Here is a 19,897-nt window from a genome sequence, read left to right as displayed (position 1 = left end):
TATACACACAATAGTAATAATAAAATTTAAATGAATTACGGGACTGGGAAGAGAGCTAAATGATTAAGAGCAATGGCTGCTCTTGCAGAGAACCCAGGTTCAATCCCCAACACCTACATGATGGTTCAGAACTGTAACTCCAGTTCCAGGGAATCCAATGCTCTCTTCCGACCTCCACAGGGATACACAGGCAGGCAAAACACACAGCTAAAATAAATAATATTAATTTAAAAAAAAACTTAAGCGGGGAAGTGGTGGTTCATGCCTTTAATTCCAGCACTTGGGAGGCAGTTGAATCACTGAGTTCGAGGCCAGCCTGGTCTATAGATCGAGTTTCAGGACAGTCAGGGCTACACAGAGAAATCCTGTTTTGAAAAAAATAATTAAAAATTCTCAGAGTCAACTAGCTGACTGAATCAAGTGCCATCTTGGAACCCAGAGGCAAATGACCCAGAATATAGAGATGGATAAATGGCCTGTCTCACTCACATAAAGAATGTTGATGGCTCGGTGGTTAAGAGTACTGACTGTTCTTCCAGATTCAATTCCCAACACCCACATGGCAGCTCACAGCTGTCTGTAACTCCAGTTCTAGAGGATTCAGCACTCCCATACAAACATACACTGCAGGCAAATAATGCACTAAAGGGGCTGGAGAGATGGCTCAGAGGTTAAGAGCACTGACTGCTCTTCCAGAGGTTCTGAGTTCAATTCCCAGCAACCACATGGTGGCTCACAGCCATCTATAATGAGATCTGGTGCCCTCTTCTGGCATGCAAGCATACATGGAAGGAATGTTGTATACCTAATAAATAAATAAATCTTTAAAAAAAAATAATGCACTAAAAATAAATTTCAAAAAAAAGTGTTTGTCTAAGGGTGCCACCCCACCCCCATGGAGTTAGAAAATCTTAGAAAGAAAAAACAAGTTCTGGCTTTTTTTTTCTTTTTTCTTTTTTATTTTGTTTTGTTTTGAGACAGGGTTTCTCTGTGTAGCCCTGGCTGTGTTGGATGAGAACTCGCTCTGTAGACCACACTGGCCTTGAACTCACAGAGATCCATCATCAAGAACAGACATGGGGGGCTGGAGAGATGGCTCAGTGGATAAGAGCATTGCCTGGTCTTCCAAAGGTCTTGAGTTCAATTCCCAGCAACCACATGGTGGCTCACAACCATCTATAATGAGGTCTGGTGCCCTCTTTTGGTCTGCAGGCATACACACTGACAGAATATTGTATACATAATAAATAAATATTTAAAAAAAAAGAATAGACATGGTTCCAGAATACAGAAGAGGAAAGAACTGTTGATAAGTTGGGATGTGTTTGGATATTGAAAGACCCCCGATTAGGGGAGACTCTCACTCGAGCCTCAGGATGACGCGAACCCCCCAGTAACTAACGAGAGACCGTCCTTGCTGCAATCACGGGAGGTTTAATGACAAGACAACAAGACCAAGATGGGGACCAGTGCACTGGGGCCGAGACTCATAACCCACGCAGGGTAAGAGTTCGACCTCGAGTGACCGGGAGAAGTAGTTTTTATAGGAAGAAACCACACAGCCCAGTAATCCAAAGGGGGGCAGGGAGGGTGTCACAGAAAATTCCAAAAATTCCAGTGATGATTACAAGGGGGCAACTCCCTGCCTCTCAAGATCATTCTCAAGGTCTTAATCAGCCAGTTCCTATACCAATGATAATTACTAGGGGGTGATAATTACTAGGGGGAATCTCTGTTTCTCAAGATTACTCTCAAGATTACAATCTACCTTTATCTTCAGCTAGTTCCTGAAACCCTGAAATTGGCTAATCCTAGATTTCTGATTCTTCTCTTCCTGCTAGATTTTTGGCTCTGTTTTCCTGCTAGGGGGATCTGGATTTATCCAGGTCTTTCAATATGTTGTGTCTAAATTGTCCCAGCTTTGGGGGGAGGTGCCATGGGGGGAGTCAAACCCAGGGCCTGGAACATACTAGATATTTTAAGTTACTTCCAGCACCCAATCAAATTTCCAAAATGACTGAAATATTCTGATATTGTAGTCACTTGGTCACAGATTTGATTGGTGTGATCAACAAACTGGTTATTTTGTTTTGCTTTGTTTTATTTTCAAATGATTTATTTTTCTTATTTTATGTGCATTTATGTTTTGTCTGCATGTATGTTAGTATGAGGGTGTTGAATCTCCTGGAGTTGGAGTTACAGACAGTTGTAAACTGCCATGTGAGTGCTGAGAATTGAACCTTGGTCCTTTGGAAGAGCAGCCAATGCTCTTAACCTCTGGGCCATCTCTCCAATCCCTGAACTGAAATTTTTTGTTTGTTTGTTTTTGTTTTGATTTGATTTTCCAGATAGGGCTTCTCTGTGTAACAGTCCTAGCTGTCCTGGCAGGCCGATCTTTGTGGGTTTGAGGCTAGCCTGGTCTATGTAGTTTCAGGACAGCCAGATCTACATTGATGAGACCCTGCCTCAAAAGAACAAAATCAAACAAACAAAAGACAAAAACAAAAGAAAATATAGCTACTTGTAGTCAGTGGCTACTCGATAAACACAGGAAGAGTCCTGTGCAAGCAGGTGGAGCTGTCTGGTGGAACTGGAGTCACAGAGCTGTGCAAAGCAGCTTGCTGATCAGACATTGGACATGAAAGAGATTGGGCCCAGGGCCTCTGTAGAACAGTAAACATTTGACAGAAAGTCACAGAAGAAAAAAGCTGGGTCCTGTTTCCCAGGAACATTAGAAATGAGATCTGTGTGATTTGTTCAAAGAGGAAGAGGGGCAAAGGAGCACCCAGACCCAAAAGTGCTACTAAAAGAAACCAGGGAGCCAGGTAATCATGTGGTACCAGTGAATGAGCAGTTGGTTTGCATCCCATAAGAGGAAATAGGATATAAATTATTCCTCAGGTTTGTGCAGCCATAGGAGAGCTAGGCCTTTCACGAATCAGCCTCCCTGAGCCACTGGCTCAAGGCTGCCCTGGAAGGGGTCAATTCCCGGGCCCTTGTGCTAAGGCAGAGGCTGCAGTAGCATGTGTGTGTCCCTCAAAATACATGAAAAATATAAATTGAGCCAGGCAAGATGGCTCATGCCTGTTATCCAGGCACTAGGGGAGGCCGATGGAGAAAGAATGAGATGAGTTTGAGACCAGCGTGGACTTACAGAGTGAGATCCTGTTTTTAAGAAGTGAAGCCAGGCATAGCGGCACACAGCTTTAATCTTAGCATTCTGGAGGCAGAAGAGTCAGGGCTCTGTGAGTTGGAGGCCACCCTGGTCTACATAGAAATTTCTGGGTCAGGAGATGCATAATAAGACTGTCTCAAAACTAACTAAATTGGGAGGCTAAAAGGATGGCTCAGCAGTTAAGAGCACTGGCTGTTTTTTCAGAGCACCCAGGGTTAATTTCCCAGCACTGGTATGGCAGCTCACAACGGTCTGTAACCCCAGTTCCAGAAGATCCGACACCCTCACACAGATGTGCATGTAAAACACCAATGCACATAAAATAAAAATAAATTAATCTTTTAAAAAAAAACCTAACTAAATTAGCTGGTTTGGTGGTTCATACCTTTAATCCCAGCACTCAGGAAGCAGAGGCAGATGGATTTCTGTGAGTTTGAGGCCAGTCTGATCTACAGAGAGAGTTCTGGACAGTCAGAGCAACACAAAGAAACCTGCCTTGACAAAACCAAACTAAACAAACAAAAAAATAAATAAGACTGGAAATATGATTAAAAAATTGAGAGTAGTTGCTTTTCTTGAGGAGGACCTGGGTTCAATTCCTAGCACCCACAAGGTGACTCACAACCATCTGTAATTCCAGTTCTATATACATACACACAGGCAAAAATACATACACATAAAATAAATATTGAAAAAAAAATAGCCAGGTGTGATGTACACATCTTTAATCCCAGCAGAGGTAGAGGCAGGCAGATGGCTGTGAGTCCCTTTTTTTTTATTTTAGGTTTATCATGGATATGTTAGGAATAATCTTAAAATAAGCCTCTCCACCAATGCAGATAGTTCCAATCAGACCAGATTAGACCAGATCAATACCCGTGTTTACTGAAGCACTCCTGGGTGGCCGGGAAAGCATGGTGGGGAGAGAGAGAGAAACAGAGGGGGGCACGCAAAAACCCGAAAACCATGTGTTCTTTTTCTTGGTGGCAGCCTAAATAGCCTGTGGGAGTGGTCCTGACCCTCCCTCGGGAGGGGCCTGTAGGGAGCCACCTGGAGAAATCGCCATTATAAGATGGCGCAGGTGGTCCTGCAGCTTGGAGGTAAACATATCCTTATTTGATGAGTACCCTTTGCCTGCATTTGCACAACTGAGCCTTGTCCCTGGCCAATCACGAGGCCCTGAGCACCAGCAGAATGGTATTCATCAATCAGGACAGTATCCGAGTCCCTCCAACCTAGAAAAGCAGCTGCCGCTTGGCTTCGCCCCCCTCGCTTCCCCTCTCGCTCTCCCTCTCTCTCTCTCCTCCCTCCCTTTCTCTCTCTCTCTCTCCCCCTCCTCTTGCTTCCGCTCTCCCTTCAACCAAGAGGCTCCAATAAAGTGTGATTTGGGAAGGATCCTCAACTTCGTGGTTGTTCTTCCTTGCTGGTCAAGGAGCGCGCCACAGGGGCCAGTGCTTGGCGGGCTTTTCTGGAGATGGAGTCCAGACCAAGGCAACTCCCAGAGGAGGGGGCTTGAGATGGAGCTTCCTCCTCCATTCCTGCTCCATTGGTGCCCCAAGGATGAATGCCAGTGGCTGGGGTGACGCTTTCAACCAACCTTCCCAGATTCTTTGGATATAGAGGTGTTAGAGGGCTCACTTTTAATCAAACATCTCAGAGTCTTTGGATATGCAGACTATCCATATGCATATCCATATGCATATGTAGACTTTGGGTGTAGACTAAACTCTGGCTACTTCCTGCGGGCATGGAGAGCTGGGAGATGGGCTCACACTTGGTGAGAGGAGTGGCTGGGATGGCGTCTGGTTTCCTGTCATTCTGGAGTCCTCAGGCAGCTGTTTCCTGAGGGAGATGAGAAGCCAGATGACTAGGAGAAAAACATTTTGCTATTATTGGACCTTTAAAATGGGGCTAGCCATGGGAAGTCATTAACTGCCACAAAGAATGGGAAAGGGACGTACCTTGGTTATGCAGGTGAGGCTCAGGTGTATAATTGGGACACAATAGCATATAAAACCAGATTTTAGTTGGTAGGTGTTCTTGATCCAGGAGAGTTGGTACTGATGATGAAGTCTCAGGAACTGGTGCATGTGTTTGGTGTTGTCTGGAGAGCACTTTGTCTTGGCCCAGGCAGCAGGAGTGACCTGTAAAATATGCTTGAAACTGGCTGGGGTTAAAATAGGCATAGCAAAAGGCTATTGCTTTAAAGAGAATTGGGACTTTGGATTTTTTTTTAAGATACACCTGAAACCTATTAGTCCTGGACTATGAAGCCCGTGAAAGAAGCACACCTGTCTGTATTTTTGCAAAAGACTTGACAAATGAAGTAATGAGCTATTAGTACCTTAAGTCATCAAATGCCACTAGACAGACGTGGGAGGGATAAATGAGCAAAAATGAGACAACTTTTTTAGCTACACAGGCAATCCCAAATCTCTTCCCAGTCCTTGGAGAACCCCAGTCTTAGAATCAGTGCTTGCCATTAGCTGCTGAATACAAGAGGCCCAAAGATTTTCCTGTGAGGGGGGAAGATTTAGTCTACTTGTCTCTGCAGGATGATAGATTCCCCATAAGGCATCCAGAAGCTGAAGAGGTGAAAGGCGGCTTTTTGCTGTGTGGGTGGCTTTGCCAAACCCAAAGGCAAGCCTGGAGATGAAATGTCCTTTTCAATCATGTATCTTCTTGGAGGAGCTATAGGGTGCTGCAGGAGCTGGCATGTCTCTGTGTTAGAGGCTCTTTTGTTAAATATCATACCCTCAGATCTGTAAAGACATTTGAGAATTAGGTTCCATTACCTGTTATTTTAAAGTGAGCATATAAGCTAAATTTAAATAAGTATTTTATCCAATTAGTTACAGATTACCAATGCTAGTAAATGTAAGAAGATTAAAATAAATATTTTAATAAGTCAAAGAATATTAGCACATGTGGGTACCCTTACTGAAGATGGCAGAGAGGTCAAAATGGCGGTTACCCACGTACTTGTATTTTTCCAGAGATGTTTTAGTCTGGAGTTATCTTAAGATGAGTACACATGCACACAGAATCATAAATCCACATACTATGAGAACATATCCACAAAGTTACACAGACATACTGTGGTCACATTATTTTAACAGACAGATAAATAAAACAATTTTAGAAACCTGTGTCAGCTGACCAACTTAAAATCCTGGTGTAGCTAGGTGGCAGAATCCAGGAGAGTGGAGGGACGGGAGAAATAGATTTGTTTTAAAATCCCAGAGTGGGACAAACAGCTAGAAGGGGAAGGGGCCCAGAGTGAGACAAACAGCTTATAGAAGCAGGCGGGGAGGGGAGCAGGTGGGAGCATGCTTCTAGAAACTGTGGGCTGCAGAGCCTTGTTTGCTTTAGATATTAGATAGTCCCAATTTAAAAGGATTTTTGTAAAAGGCTGCCTAAGGGCATTTGAGTAATGGGCTTGAATCACCAGGATCCATCAGAAGTTCATGCCTATTGGAACTCAATTCTGTCGCAATGTGTCCACCAGACAGAACTCAAGTCAAAAACGGGTGCATGAGAAATGAGCAGCAGACATCTCCAAACACCCAAGTCTCATCTCAGTGAGGCATGGCTCATTGAGTGGGTCAGACTCCGGCACACATCCAAGACTTCAACAGAAAGACCAAAAAGTGAATGGGTCCCCTACCCTACTGGCCACGTGCTCCAAAAGGGGAACTCACACAGTCGAAGCCGATCTTGCCTGGTGGAGAGCACATGAAGGATGTTTTCCAGCACACAAGTGCTGAGCCCGTGGGAAAAACAGATCCCCTCGGTGGGAAACCTTCATTTATTAGGAATAATCTTTAAATGAGGCTCTCTGCCGACACAAAAATTCCAATCAGACCAGATTGAGGGGGGCCCACTCAAAACCCGAAAACCACGTGTTTTGTTTTGTTTTGTTTTGTTTTCTCGGCAGCAGCCTAAATAGTGGTCCTGACCCTCCCTGGGAGGGGTCAGCACTTGGCAGGCTGTTTTAGAGGTGGAGTCCGGACTAAGGCAACTCCCAGGCCAGGGCCTGGGATGACACTTCCAATCATCCCAGGCTCCTTGGATATAGGGGTGTCAGAGGGTTGGAATCTCTCTTTTGACCAAACAATATACATCATTCTGCTGCATGTACTCCTCCATGCCAGAAGAGGGCACCAAATATCATTATAAATAGTTATGAGCCACCATGTGGTTGCTGAGAATTGAACTCTTGCTCTTAACATCTGAGACATTTCTTCAACCCTATCTGTGGGGTTTTTTTTTAAGACAGGGTGTCACTATGTAGTCTAGAACTAGGTAAACCAGGCTAGTTTTGAACTCACAGAAATCTGCCTACCTCTGCCTCCTGAGTGCCGGTATGAAAGGTGTTCAACACCATGTCAGATCTGGAAAAAAATTTTTAAAGAAAAAACCAAAATCAGGCAAGTACATGAAATTTTTTGTGGTTTTTGTTTTGTTTTTGTTTTTGTTTTTGTTTGAAACAGTGTTTCTCTGTAACATTGGGGCCTGTCCTGGAACTTGTTCTTGTGGACCAGGTTGGCCTCCAACTCCAATGATCTGCCTTTCTCTGCACCTCCCGCCCCCTCCACCCCGCCCCAGTGCTGAGATTAAAGGCATACGCCACCAATACCTGGCTTGTTTTGTTTTTTGAGACAGGATTTCTCTGTGTAACCCTGACTGTCCTGGAATTCACTCTGTTGGACCAGGCTGACCTCAAACTCACAGAGATCCACCTGCTTCTGCTTCCTGAGTGCTGGGATTACAGTCATTCACCAGTTGAGGTTTAATTTTCCAAAAAACTACATTTGTTTAGAATGTGTGAGCACAAGGTTCCATAGACATAAAGAACTCACAGGAGTCAGGTCTCTCCTTCCACTGTGTGGGCCCCAGGATTTAATTTAGGTTGTCAGGTTTGGCAGTCTGCACCTTTACTAGCTAAGCCGTCCTGCCAGCCCAGTTTTAAATATTTAGGTGTCAATTCCTGGGCCCTTGTGTTATGGCAAAGGCCTCCAGTAGCATGAGTAATAAAATCTGAGTCAGGAATGATGGCTCACACCTGTAATCCCAGCACTTGGGAGACTGATACAGAAATGTTACAGCCCGTGTGGCTCCAACACAGACATGTGGCTCTAACACAGATAACTATTTTCCCTAACTGGACTGGTACGGAGGCACAAGGAATAACCAGACACAGCTTACACCATTATTACAGAAAAGGGTATCTCAGGCTTCTTCCTCCTGAAGATCTCCCCGCATTTATTCTCCAAACATCTTTTATACCAATACATAAACTAGGCAGGAAAATACATCAGCATTCTGTCTCCTAGGTAAACAGGTGAATGGCCTTTTGTCATGTCTGCATCTACCTGTCTGCTGAGTATGCTAGCTGTCACATAGACTTGAATTAGCATCTCTATAAGGCATCCTCTAAATTACAAAGAAAAGGAGCAGCAAACATCCTGACCTTTCTTAGGCAGAGACAGCTTGTCTGCTGAGCTACATGACCACCTCGGGTGGGCCTCTATGGATGGCTTCAGCGCCTGGCAGCCACCATATAGAAATATGGGCCTATACAGAAAGATCAAGGTAAGTTGATCCTCTTATGTATTCTCTCTTTTTGCAGCTCTGCCTATCCTTTCTCTGCCTAGCTAGTGGCCACTCAGCTTTTTATTAGAACAATCAGGTGCCATAGGCAGGCAAGGTGAAATAAATGCAACATATCTTTACGTAATTAAACAATTGCAACATAAACAAAAGTAACACACCTTTACACAGTTAAAGTAATAGTCCACAGCATAAACAAATGTAACACATCTTTGCCTAGTTAAAGTAATATTCTACAAGGACCTATTGTAGTTGAAATTTTCTTTGGTCTGCCAACCTGCTCCCAAATAAAGGCATGGAGATTTATTATTATGAATGCTCAGCCTTAGCTTATGCTTGTCCCACTAATAACTTAATTTAACCTGTTTCTATCCATCTACATTTTTGCCTTAGAACTTTTTACTTTTCTTTTTTTTTTTTCTTTCATTCTGTATGCCCTACTTTCCTGCTTCCTGTGTGTCTGACTCCTGGCCTCTGGATCTCTTTTTCTTTTTCCCCCAATCCTAAATTCCTTCTCCTTGCCTAGAAGTCCCGCCTATACTTTCTCCCTCGTTATTGGCTGTTCAGCTTTCTATTAGACCAATCAGGTGCCTTAGGCAGGCAAAGTAAAACAGTAACACATCTTTATATAATTAAACAGATATTCCATAACACCCTGTTTCACAAATAAATAAATAGTCAGCACCCACTTTGGGCAGTTCATTACTACCTGTAACTTCAGCTCCATAAGGTCTGATGCCCTCTACTGACTCCTGAGGGTAGCTGCACACACGTCCAAACACACACACACACACACACACACACACACACACACACACGCACACGCACGCACACACATCTACACATAATTAAAAATAAAATAAATCTGTATTGGTTGGTTTGTTTGGGTTTTTGTTTTTGTTTGTTTTTGCTTGTTTTTTGGTTTTCTGAGACAGGGTTTCTCTGTAGCTTTGGAGCCTATCTTGGAACTCACTCTGTAGATCAGGCAGGACTCAAACTCACAAAGATCAACCTACACACGCCTTTAATCCCAGCACTCAGGAGGCGGAGGCAGGCGGATCTCTGTGAGTTTGAGGCCAGCCTGGTCTACAGAGTGAATTCCAGGATAGTCAAGGCTACACAGAGAAAGCCTATCTTGAAAAGCAAAACAAAGGGGCTGGAGAGATGGCTCAGAGGTCAAGAGCACTGGCTGTTCTTTCAGAGATCCTGAGTTCAATTCCCAGCAACCACATGGTGGCTCACAGTCATCTGTAATGAGATCTGGTGCCCTCTTTTGGTATGTAGGCATCAGTGAGCAGCACTTGCTCTTCCAGAGGACCCAGGTTTGATTCATAACACCCACATGGTGACTCCATAACTAGAGTCCCAGGAGAACAGACACAGCCTCTTTTGATCTCCAAGGCCACCATGCATGCCTGTGGTCCACATACATACATAACAAAATAATTTTATTTAAAAATGTGTAAATGATGAGGGCTGGCGAGATGGCTCAGGAGTTAAAAACATGACCTGCTCTTCCAGAGGACCTGGGTTTCATTCCGAGCCACTCACAGCAGCCTGTGAATCCAATTCTAGGAGACTGGACACCCTCTTCTGGCCCCTGTGAGCACTGGATATTTTTAGCTCTAAAGAACAAAGTTATGGGGAGCTGGAGAGATGGCTCAGTGGTTAAGAGTACTGGCTGCTCTTCCAGAGGTCATGAGTTCAATTCCCAGCAATCACATGGTGGCTCACAACCATCTGTAATGAGATCTGGCACCCTCTTCTGGCATTTGGGCATACATGGAGGCAGAATGGTGTATACATAATAAATAAATAAATAAATAAATCTTTTAAAAACAAGTTATGTTGTTTTCAGGAAAATGCTTACAACTGGAGAGAATCACATTAAATGATTTAAGTCTGTCTCAGAAGGACAAATAGGCAATGTTTTCTCTCTGTGGTCAGTGTTGATGGCATGAAAGTAAAAGCAAAACCAAGGTGACTGGGAGGGCTGGAAAGGGAAATGTGCTCAAATCACTCTATTGGCTTATAGGAAAATGTCTTCATGAACTGAGGTGGAGGCAGGCAGGTCTCTGTGAATTCAAGACCAACAGGGTTTTTGTTGTTGTTGTTGTTGTTGTTGTTTTATTTTTTCGAGACAAGGTTTCTCTGTAGCTTTGGTGCCTGTTCTGGAACTAGCTCTTGTAGACCAGGCTAGTAGATCTCGAACTCAAGGCCAACCAGGGTTACATAGTGAGATCTCACCTCAAATAAAAGAAAGAAAGAAAAAGAAACTGTCTTTATGAACCCAATACCACATACAAATGTATGCCAGTTAATGAAGTGGGCAAGATGACACACACCTCTACTCTCAGCACTTCAGAGGCAGAGCCTGCAGAGCTCTGAACGTGAGGCCAGCCTGGTCTACATAGTAAGACTCTGACTCAAAACAAATATTATAGCCGGGTGGTGGTGGTGGTCCAAGCCTTTGATCCCAGCACTCGGGAGGCAGAAGCAGGTGGATCTCTGTGAGTTTTAGGTTAGCCTGGTCTACAGAATGAGTTTCAGGACACCTAAGCCTTCTCAGAGATACCCTGTCTAAAATAATAATAATTAAAAAAACAACAGCAACAAAAGGTAAACAAACAAAAAAGACTATGTCATGATGTATTTAGGTGCAAAGAACAGACAATCCTGGCTCAAACCATCTGAAGAATCCTCCTCTTCCATGTAAGAAAATCTGCTCTAGGAAGATGCTCCACATTCTACCCTCTGCTGTAATTTAAAAAAAAATCTCTGTGTGCTTCCTTATGAAAAAAAAAAAGCGGCATGAGAGAGAAAGACACAATGTGGCTCCCGTGGAGGGGTTTTTTATTAGGGGAAAGGGAACTTTAAAAGGGGAGAGGGGAAGGGAAAGACTGGCCTCTGGGGGCAGGAGCAGCAGAAGAGAAGAGAGAGGCAGAAAGGGGGGGGTAGGGAACAGAGACAAGCAGAGATACCGCGCCAGCACGGTCTGGAACCACGAGTCTCGGCGGAGGGTGTCCAGGTTAAAATGAATCCACAGAGCACGAGATTGAGGGGGAACAGCTTCTTTATTGTTCTGCTGGGGCTAGCTTTTATACCATGGCACCAAAAGAGGAGTGGGCTGCAAAGGGACTGTCACCTGTCCCCAGGAGGGACTGTCACCTGACCACAGTAGGGGTCAAGGACTGATAATGTGCACTCAACCTTCACCTGTCCCCAGTAGGGACTGTCACCTGACCCCAGCAGGGATCAAGGAATAATCACGTGCACTCAAAGTTCCTTATCCAACTCCAGGAGCAGAGGGAAGTTATGATTCTTTGCAGATAAGCACCTCAAATGGGGGCAGGGAAATGTAACTAGGGGCAGCAATTCCCTCACAGAGAAGCAGAAAAAGATAGAGAAAAGGAGCGGAAGGAAGAGAGAATAAGAGAGAGATATGGGAGGTGGGCAGGGCCCTTTTAAAAGGGAACATAGTGAAAGTGCACAGGAGGTACTCTTAGTGGCTGCAGCCAGTACAGAGGCCTGAATACTCACACCCTCACCCTTGACAAGTTCTCTGTCTATAGTCCAGGCTGATTCAAAGTACCAGTCCTCTTGGCTGGCCTTTGTAATGCTGGGATTATAGGTGTGTGCCACCAAATCTGATTGAACCACAGGAATTGAACCAGTCCTATTAGGAGTTATTCCTGGAGCTAGAGAAAGTGCAGTCTTGAGCAAAATTTGGGATCCTTAACTGTTAAATAGAAGCTCAAAGTGTCTGCCAAATAGAATGAATAAATTGGTTGGGTGGGGGATGGAACACCATTTCATTTCAAGAGCATCTTCCAAAAGTGTTAATGATTCTGCATGCGTGTGCCCACACGCGCGCATACACACACACACACACACACACACACACTTTTTTTGAGACAGAGTGTAGTTGGTATTTTTATTCTTTGGGGGCTTGCCACCCAGCACCTAAATAAATACACAGAGAGTTATTCTTACTTATGGAGATGCCCTACCTTAGCTTAACTTGTTCCTAGTCAGTTTTTCTAACTTAAATTATCCCATTTCTCTTTAACTAAGTTTGGTCTCCGGACTTTTTACCTTTCTTTATTCTATACATCTTTCTTTCCTTCTTACTTTGTGACTGGAAGACTGGCCCCTGGCATCCTCGTCTCCTTCTCCTTTTCCTGCTCCTCCCCCTTAGTTGAGCCTAAATTTCTCCTATTTATTCTTAAGCCCGGCCTATTCTTTCTGCTGCCTAGTTATTGGTCATTCAACTCTTTATTAGACCAACCAGGTGGTTTTTTTATTTTATTGATATTTATTGAGCTCTACATTTTTCTCTGCTCCCCTTCCTGTCTCTCCCCTCCCCTTCAACCCTTTCCCAAGGCTGTCATTTTGTCCTGTTGACCGTGTCCTTTGCTTTACAGAAGCTTTTCAGTTTCAGGAGGTCCCATTTATTAATTGTTGCTCTCAGTGTCTGTGCTGCTGGGGTTATTTAGGAAATGGCTGGCTTTATGTTGAGGTCTTTGATCCATTTGGACTTGAGTTATGGTGATAGACATGGGTCTATTTTTATTCTTCTACATGTTGATTTCCAGTTATGCCAGCACCACTTGTTAAATATGCTTTCTTTTTTCCATTTGATATTTTTTGCTTCTTTATCAAAGATCAGGTGTTCAAAGATGAGTGGATTGATATCCAGGTCTTCTATTCAGTTCCATTGGTCCTCCTGTCTGTTCTTATGCCAACACCAGTCTGTTTTCAGTACTGTAGCTCTGTAGTAGAGTTTGAAGTTAGGGATTGTGATGCCTCTAGAAGTCCTTTTATTTCACAGGATTGTTTTGGCTATCCTGGGTTTTTTGCTTTTCCAAATGAAGTTGAGTACTACTCTTTCAAGGTCTTTGAAGAATTTTGCTGGGATTTTGGTGGGCATTGCATTGAATCTGTAGATTGCTTTTGGTATCAACCAGGTGTTTTAGGCAGGAAGAGTAATACAACTTTACTAAGTTAAACAAATGCAACATAAACAAATGCAACACATGTTTGCATCATTAAACAATAACACAGCATAAACAAACATAACACACCTTAAACGTAATATTCCACATTTCTTCCCTTTTGATTAAATGAAGGGTTTTAACTTTAACATAGTAGAACTATAGACAACAAAAGCAGTTATTAAGGAAGAATTACATTTAGAATATTCAGTCTTTATGTATTTAGCAAATGCAGAGAAAATAGTCCATTATTTATCTTATCTTAGTGACTCTTTATGGCTAATGTACTTTCTATCATAACTAAGAAAAACTATAGCTCTATTTAGTCTTTAACTCCATAAAAGATCCCAGAAGGATGTAATATTATCTAACAACAGAGACATCTAGCTGCCTGGACAGTCACCCAAAGTTCCTCTGCAGTGTTGGGGCATCCATCTTTGGACCTACAGGCCTAGAGTATCTGGCAGACTTTTTAGTGAAGCAGGAAATTTGAAGGACTTCCCTGCCTTGTATTGGCAAAGTTTGTCAGTCACTTTCCTGTGTCCTGCTTTGTTGTCTGAGTTTCTGTCCTGCCTGGTTTCTGTCCTCCCACCATGTCCCATAGCCATTTAGCCCTAAAGAAATCACACAGAGGTCTATATTAATGATAAACTTATTAATCCATTAGCTCAGGCTTCTTCTTAACTCTTATAACATATATTAACCCATTATTCTTATCTATGTTAGTCACATGGCTCGGTACCTTTTTCAGCGGGGCAATCACATCTTCCCTCTGTGGTTGGGACAGGACTGAAGAGTAATGGGCTTCCTCCTTCCCAGAATTCTCCTGTTCTCATTGACCTGCCTCTACTTCTTGTGTAGTTGTTCCACCTTTACTTCCTGCCTGGCTACTGGCCAATCAGTGTTTATTTAAAACATAATTGACAGAATATAGACAATTGTCCTGCACTACTGCTTGTTCAGTCTATACAGCATTCTGCCAGCCATCAAGGCAAGAACAGTTTCTTGCCCAAATGGCTAGCCTTACCACATTGAAAGTAAGCTCCATGTGGAGTTTCTTCAATGTCCATCATTCTTTTATGAAGTAAATTGGTGCTTCCAGGAGCATAACAATGTGTCTCATTGTTATGAAAGTCTTTTGTTAACAAAACATTTTTAGTGGGGCTGGAGAGATGGCTCAGTGGTTAAGAGCATTGCCTGCTCTTCCAAAGGTCCTGAGTTCAATTCCCAGCAACCACATGGTGGCTCACAACCATCTGAAATGAGGTCTGGTGCCCTCTTCTGGCCAGCAGGCAGACATACAGACAGAATATTGTATACATATTAAATAAATAAATAAATATTAAAAAAAAAAAACAAAAACATTTTTAGTGCCATATGCTATAGGTCTTTGAAGTGTTTGAAAATAACCTGTCTGCCTAAAATACACCTGTTTAATGTTGGAAACATACCCAGTGTAGCTACAAGTTTGATTATTATAGACTACTTGTCCCGCGCTACCATCTCGCCAGCAAGAACGAAGCGGCACACTTAGGATCCTTCTGTAGAAAAGCTTTAATGTGTCTTGAGAGAGAGAGCATAAGCTTCCAAAGCGGAGACCCAGAATGAGGGGAACCCATCCCTTATATAGGAAACAGTCCTCGCTTCGGACGTGTCACTCTTGGATTGGTCCGCTGCCCATCAACCCAGATGACACCTCGGGAGTAGGCAGGGATGCAGCAGTGGAAAGTTACCAAGCACATGCGCATTATAGTCCCACTGTCTCTGCCTCCCCAATGCTGGGATTAAAGGCGTGTGCTACAACACCTTGAACTCAAAGAGATCTGTCTCTGCCTCCCAGGCATTGGGATTAAAGGTGTGTACTGCCACACCCTGAAGTCACAGAGGTCAACTACCTCTGTCCCTTAAAGTCTCAGAGGTCAACGTACCTCTGCCTCCCAGGCATTGGGATTAAAGGTGTGTACTGCCACACCTTGAAGTCACAGAGGTCAACTACCTCTGTCCCTTAAAGTAATGGAGAATGTGGTTGCGGCCCTCCACAACTACTAACCTCATTTCTTTTTTAAATTTTTTTTTATTTTTGCATTTTATTTATTTATGTATTTTTTTAGGTATGAGTGCTCTGTCTGCACATATGCTTGCATGCCAGAAGAGAGCATCAGATCCTATTATAGATGGCTGTGAACCACCATGTGGTTGCTGGAAATTGAACTCAGGACTTCTGGAAAAGCAGTCTGTGCTCCTAACCTCTGAGCCATCTCTCCAGCCCCTTAATCTCATTTCTTAATTATAGAGTGCATTTTTAAATGCGCTGCATAAGTGCAATACCCCAAACAAGAGGAGAAACAAAAGTATAACAAATATAACTTTAAATTTATATCAATATGCCAATGAAATATCTGAGATTAAGTTATCTTTTTATCCTCCATTCCCCTAAATGGTAGCAAACATCCATAACCCACCAAATAACCAAAAACTACCCACTCCACCTCTTGGGAATGTGGGTGTTATTTTCTCTAGACTGCTTCCTGTGGGTGAAGACATCTTTAGGGGTGCCTGAGAAAACTGAGATGATGATCAAGCCCTGGTAACCTTTGTTGATAGATAGCACCTGTCAAGGCGGTCTCCGATAGCTACAGGTATCACCTATACAGGTCTCCCTGATCAGACCTGATCCATATTACTCCTGAAGGAATTCACAGCCTTTTTGTTTCCTGTGGAAACAAAAGCATAACCTCTTTCCCAAAGCATTTTTGACTTCCATCCGACACATTTTTTTGGCTTCCATTTTGAAGTTAAGGCATTCTTCAAATACCCAGGCTGGCTTATTTCAGCAGTCCTTCTTTCAATCCCAGGTCTCTAGCAGCTGCTGTTTGCTTATCAGCAACCAAAGAGTTCAAAGGTGACACAATACTAACAGGATCCAGACTCCCTGTGTAGTTCCCATCTTTATGTGGCTTATTCGTTTTTTACTACTTTACTCTCCTTTTAAAGACTTTATTATTTATAAACTATTTCTTTCTATGAATGTCTATACTCTCTCTTTTCTTTCTTAAGCCTATGCACATTTTTAAACACACTGAAACCTATTTAAAGTTTTGTTTGTTTGCTTGTTTTTCTGTCTGAACCTGCTTTACTTTATACCTCTAGTCTTTTTTGATCACATGAACCTTTAAACTGCTAAGTGGCACAGCCAGGACCTCCTTCTCAGCTCTGGCAGCTGGTTCCACCTACTTCTCAGGTCTCTGAGAACCATGCCTAGAGCTCATGGGCCCAGAGGGAAGTAGGTGACCAAGAACGGCATTCAATCCCCCTCCTGGGGCTGGAGAGATGGCTCAGCGGTTAAGAGCACTGCCTGCTCTTCCAAAGGTCCTGAGTTCAATTCCCAGCAACCACATGGTGGCTCATAACCATCTGTAATGAGGTCTGGTGCCTTCTTCTGGCCTTCAGGCACACACACAGAAAATAAAAAATAAAAAAAATAAAAAACAATAAAAAAAAATCCCCCTCCTGTCCCCCATCTCTGGGATGCCAGGCCCTGTACTGTGGCAGGTGTTTTCACTTTCCTCTTTCTACTTAGCATAAAACAGCTGTGTTCTACTGTATGCCAGAGTTTCTTAAAGGAAATGTATCTTTTTGTTTTTTGTTTTTTTCCAGTTTTCTCAGGCCCTATGCAGAAATCCAGGCCTCACATTGGAATATCAAAATGCAATTGGAATTTTTTTCTCTTTGGGGGCTCACCATCCAGCTCCTAAATAAATACTTGGAGACTTACTCTTACTTATGAATGCCCATCTTAGCTTGTCTTACTTCTAGCCAGCTTTGCTAACTTAAATTATTGTTTCCCTTTAATTATGCTTTGCCTCTGAGATTTTACCATTTTTATTTTATATATCTTTCTTTCCTACTCTGTGGCTGGCTGTGTTATTGATCCCTGGCGTCCTCCCCTTTTTCGCCTTTTCTCACTCCTCCCTTCTTTCTTTCTCCCCTTCTCCCCTAGATTTCTCCCCCTATTTATTCTCTCTGAGCAGCCCCACCTATCCTTTCTGATGCCTAGCTATTGGCTGTTCAGCTCTTTATTAGACCAATCAGGTGTTTTAGGCAGGCAAAGTAGCACGGCTTTCAGAGTTAAATAAATGTAACATAAAAGAATGCAATATATCTTTGTATCACTAAACAAATATTCCACAGCATAAACAAATGTAGCGTATCTCAAACTAATAATAAGTTCAGGCTTGCCTTGAACTTAGGAATTCTACTGCCTGTGCTTCCTAAGTGCCAGTATTGAAGGCACCATCACCGACCAGCTCACACAAATCTTTTAAAAATACATTTGTTTGTTCATCTATTCATTTACATATGTATGTTTATATGTGTTTATTTCCATATGTGTATATGTATTTGTGCACATCTTGGTGCACATGTGAGACTCAGAAGACAGTTGTGGGAGTTGGTTCTCTCCATCCAACCATGTGGGCTCCAGTAATTCAACTCAGGTTATCAGGCTTGGTAGAATCACCTTTACTCAGTAGTCACCTCGCCAGACCCTTACTTTTGACTTTTTTGAGACAGAATTTCATGCATCCCAGGTGAGTCTCAAACCCCCTGTGTAACAGGGGGTGGCATTAAACTTTCAGTCTTCCTGTTACTGCCCATCAAGTACTGGGATTTTAGGCATTGGCCCAGCACTAGGCTGCTCCAGTCTATAACAAAATCAATATAACAAAATCTACAAGTCTATAGCGCTATCTAGTATTAAAGCTGCACAGGTGAGACTCAGGCAATATGAGACACTGACAAACCAGACTCTGTGTTTTGTGTGTTCTATCAGTGAATCTTTTTTTTTTATTTATTTATTATGTATACAATATTCTGTCTGTGTGTCTGCCTGCAGGCCAGAAGAAGGCATCAGATCTCATTTCAGATGGTTGTGAGCCACCATGTGGTTGCTGGGAATTGAACTCAGGACCTTTGGAAGAGCAGGCAATGCTCTTAACCGCTGAGCCATCTCTCCAGCCCCTCAGTGAATCTTTTTTTGAGGCAGGGTCTCATGTATCCTAAAGCGTCTTTGAATTTATGAGGGTGGATCTTCTGATGGATCACCTTGCCTCCACCTCCTGAGTACTAGGATTGTAGGTGTGCCCCACCATACTGGGCTATGCCCTGCTGGGAATCAAACCCAAGACTTATTGTATAAGCTCTTTAGCTGAGTCACATTCCTAGCCTATCTGCTTGCTATTTTAAAAAATATTTATTTTATTTTGTTATGTATACAATATTCTGTCTATGTGTATGCCTGCAGGCAAGAAGAGGGCATCAGACCCCATTACAGATGGTTGTGAGCCACCATGTGGTTGCTGGGAATTGAACTCAGGACCTTTGGAAGAGCAGGCAATGCTCTTAACCTCTGAGTCATCTCTCCAGCCCCATCTGCTTGCTTTTTGAGACAGTTCTGAAACCCAGGCTAGCTCAAACTAGTCATGGTCCAGCCTGAGCCTCCTGAATGCTGGAATCTTAGGTGTGCATCACCACGCTTGTCTTTTGTCCTTTCTGTCAGAGTCTCTCCTGTCTAACCACAGGATGTGCAGTTTAGCCCACAGGCTGGTTAGATGGTATCTTGCTGCAAGATGGAGGAGCCCTCAGCAGGATATGGATGACTGAATCCACACATCCATCAAAAGATTAACCTACTCATCTGATCAGAGCCCTCAAGACCTCTGGAAACACCATTAGAGACAGAACCCATGCTCCACTATACTGTATAATAAACTCCATCTGTATTCTTGCGTGTCTCTTCTGAAATAAGATTTATGTGTATGACTGGGCGATGGCGGTGCACACCTTTAATCCCAGCACTTGGGAGGCAGAGGCAGGTGGATCTTTGTGAGTTTGAGGTCAGCCTGGTCTACAAAGCTAGTTCCAGGATTGGATCCTTAGCAACTGAGAAACCTGTCTTGAAAAAAAAAATTATGTGTATGAGTGTCTTGCCTACATGTATGTAAGTGCACTGTGTGCATGCCTGGAGTCCACAGAGGCCAGAAGAGGGTGCCAGATCCCCTGGAACTGGAGTTACAGATGTTTGTGAACTGCTGTGTAGGTGCTGGGAACTAAACCC

Source organism: Myodes glareolus, chromosome 7 (assembly GCF_982192425.1).
Source record: "Myodes glareolus chromosome 7, mMyoGla1.1, whole genome shotgun sequence".
NCBI lineage: Eukaryota > Metazoa > Chordata > Mammalia > Rodentia > Cricetidae > Myodes > Myodes glareolus.
Note: the sequence above shows the minus strand (reverse complement) of the source record.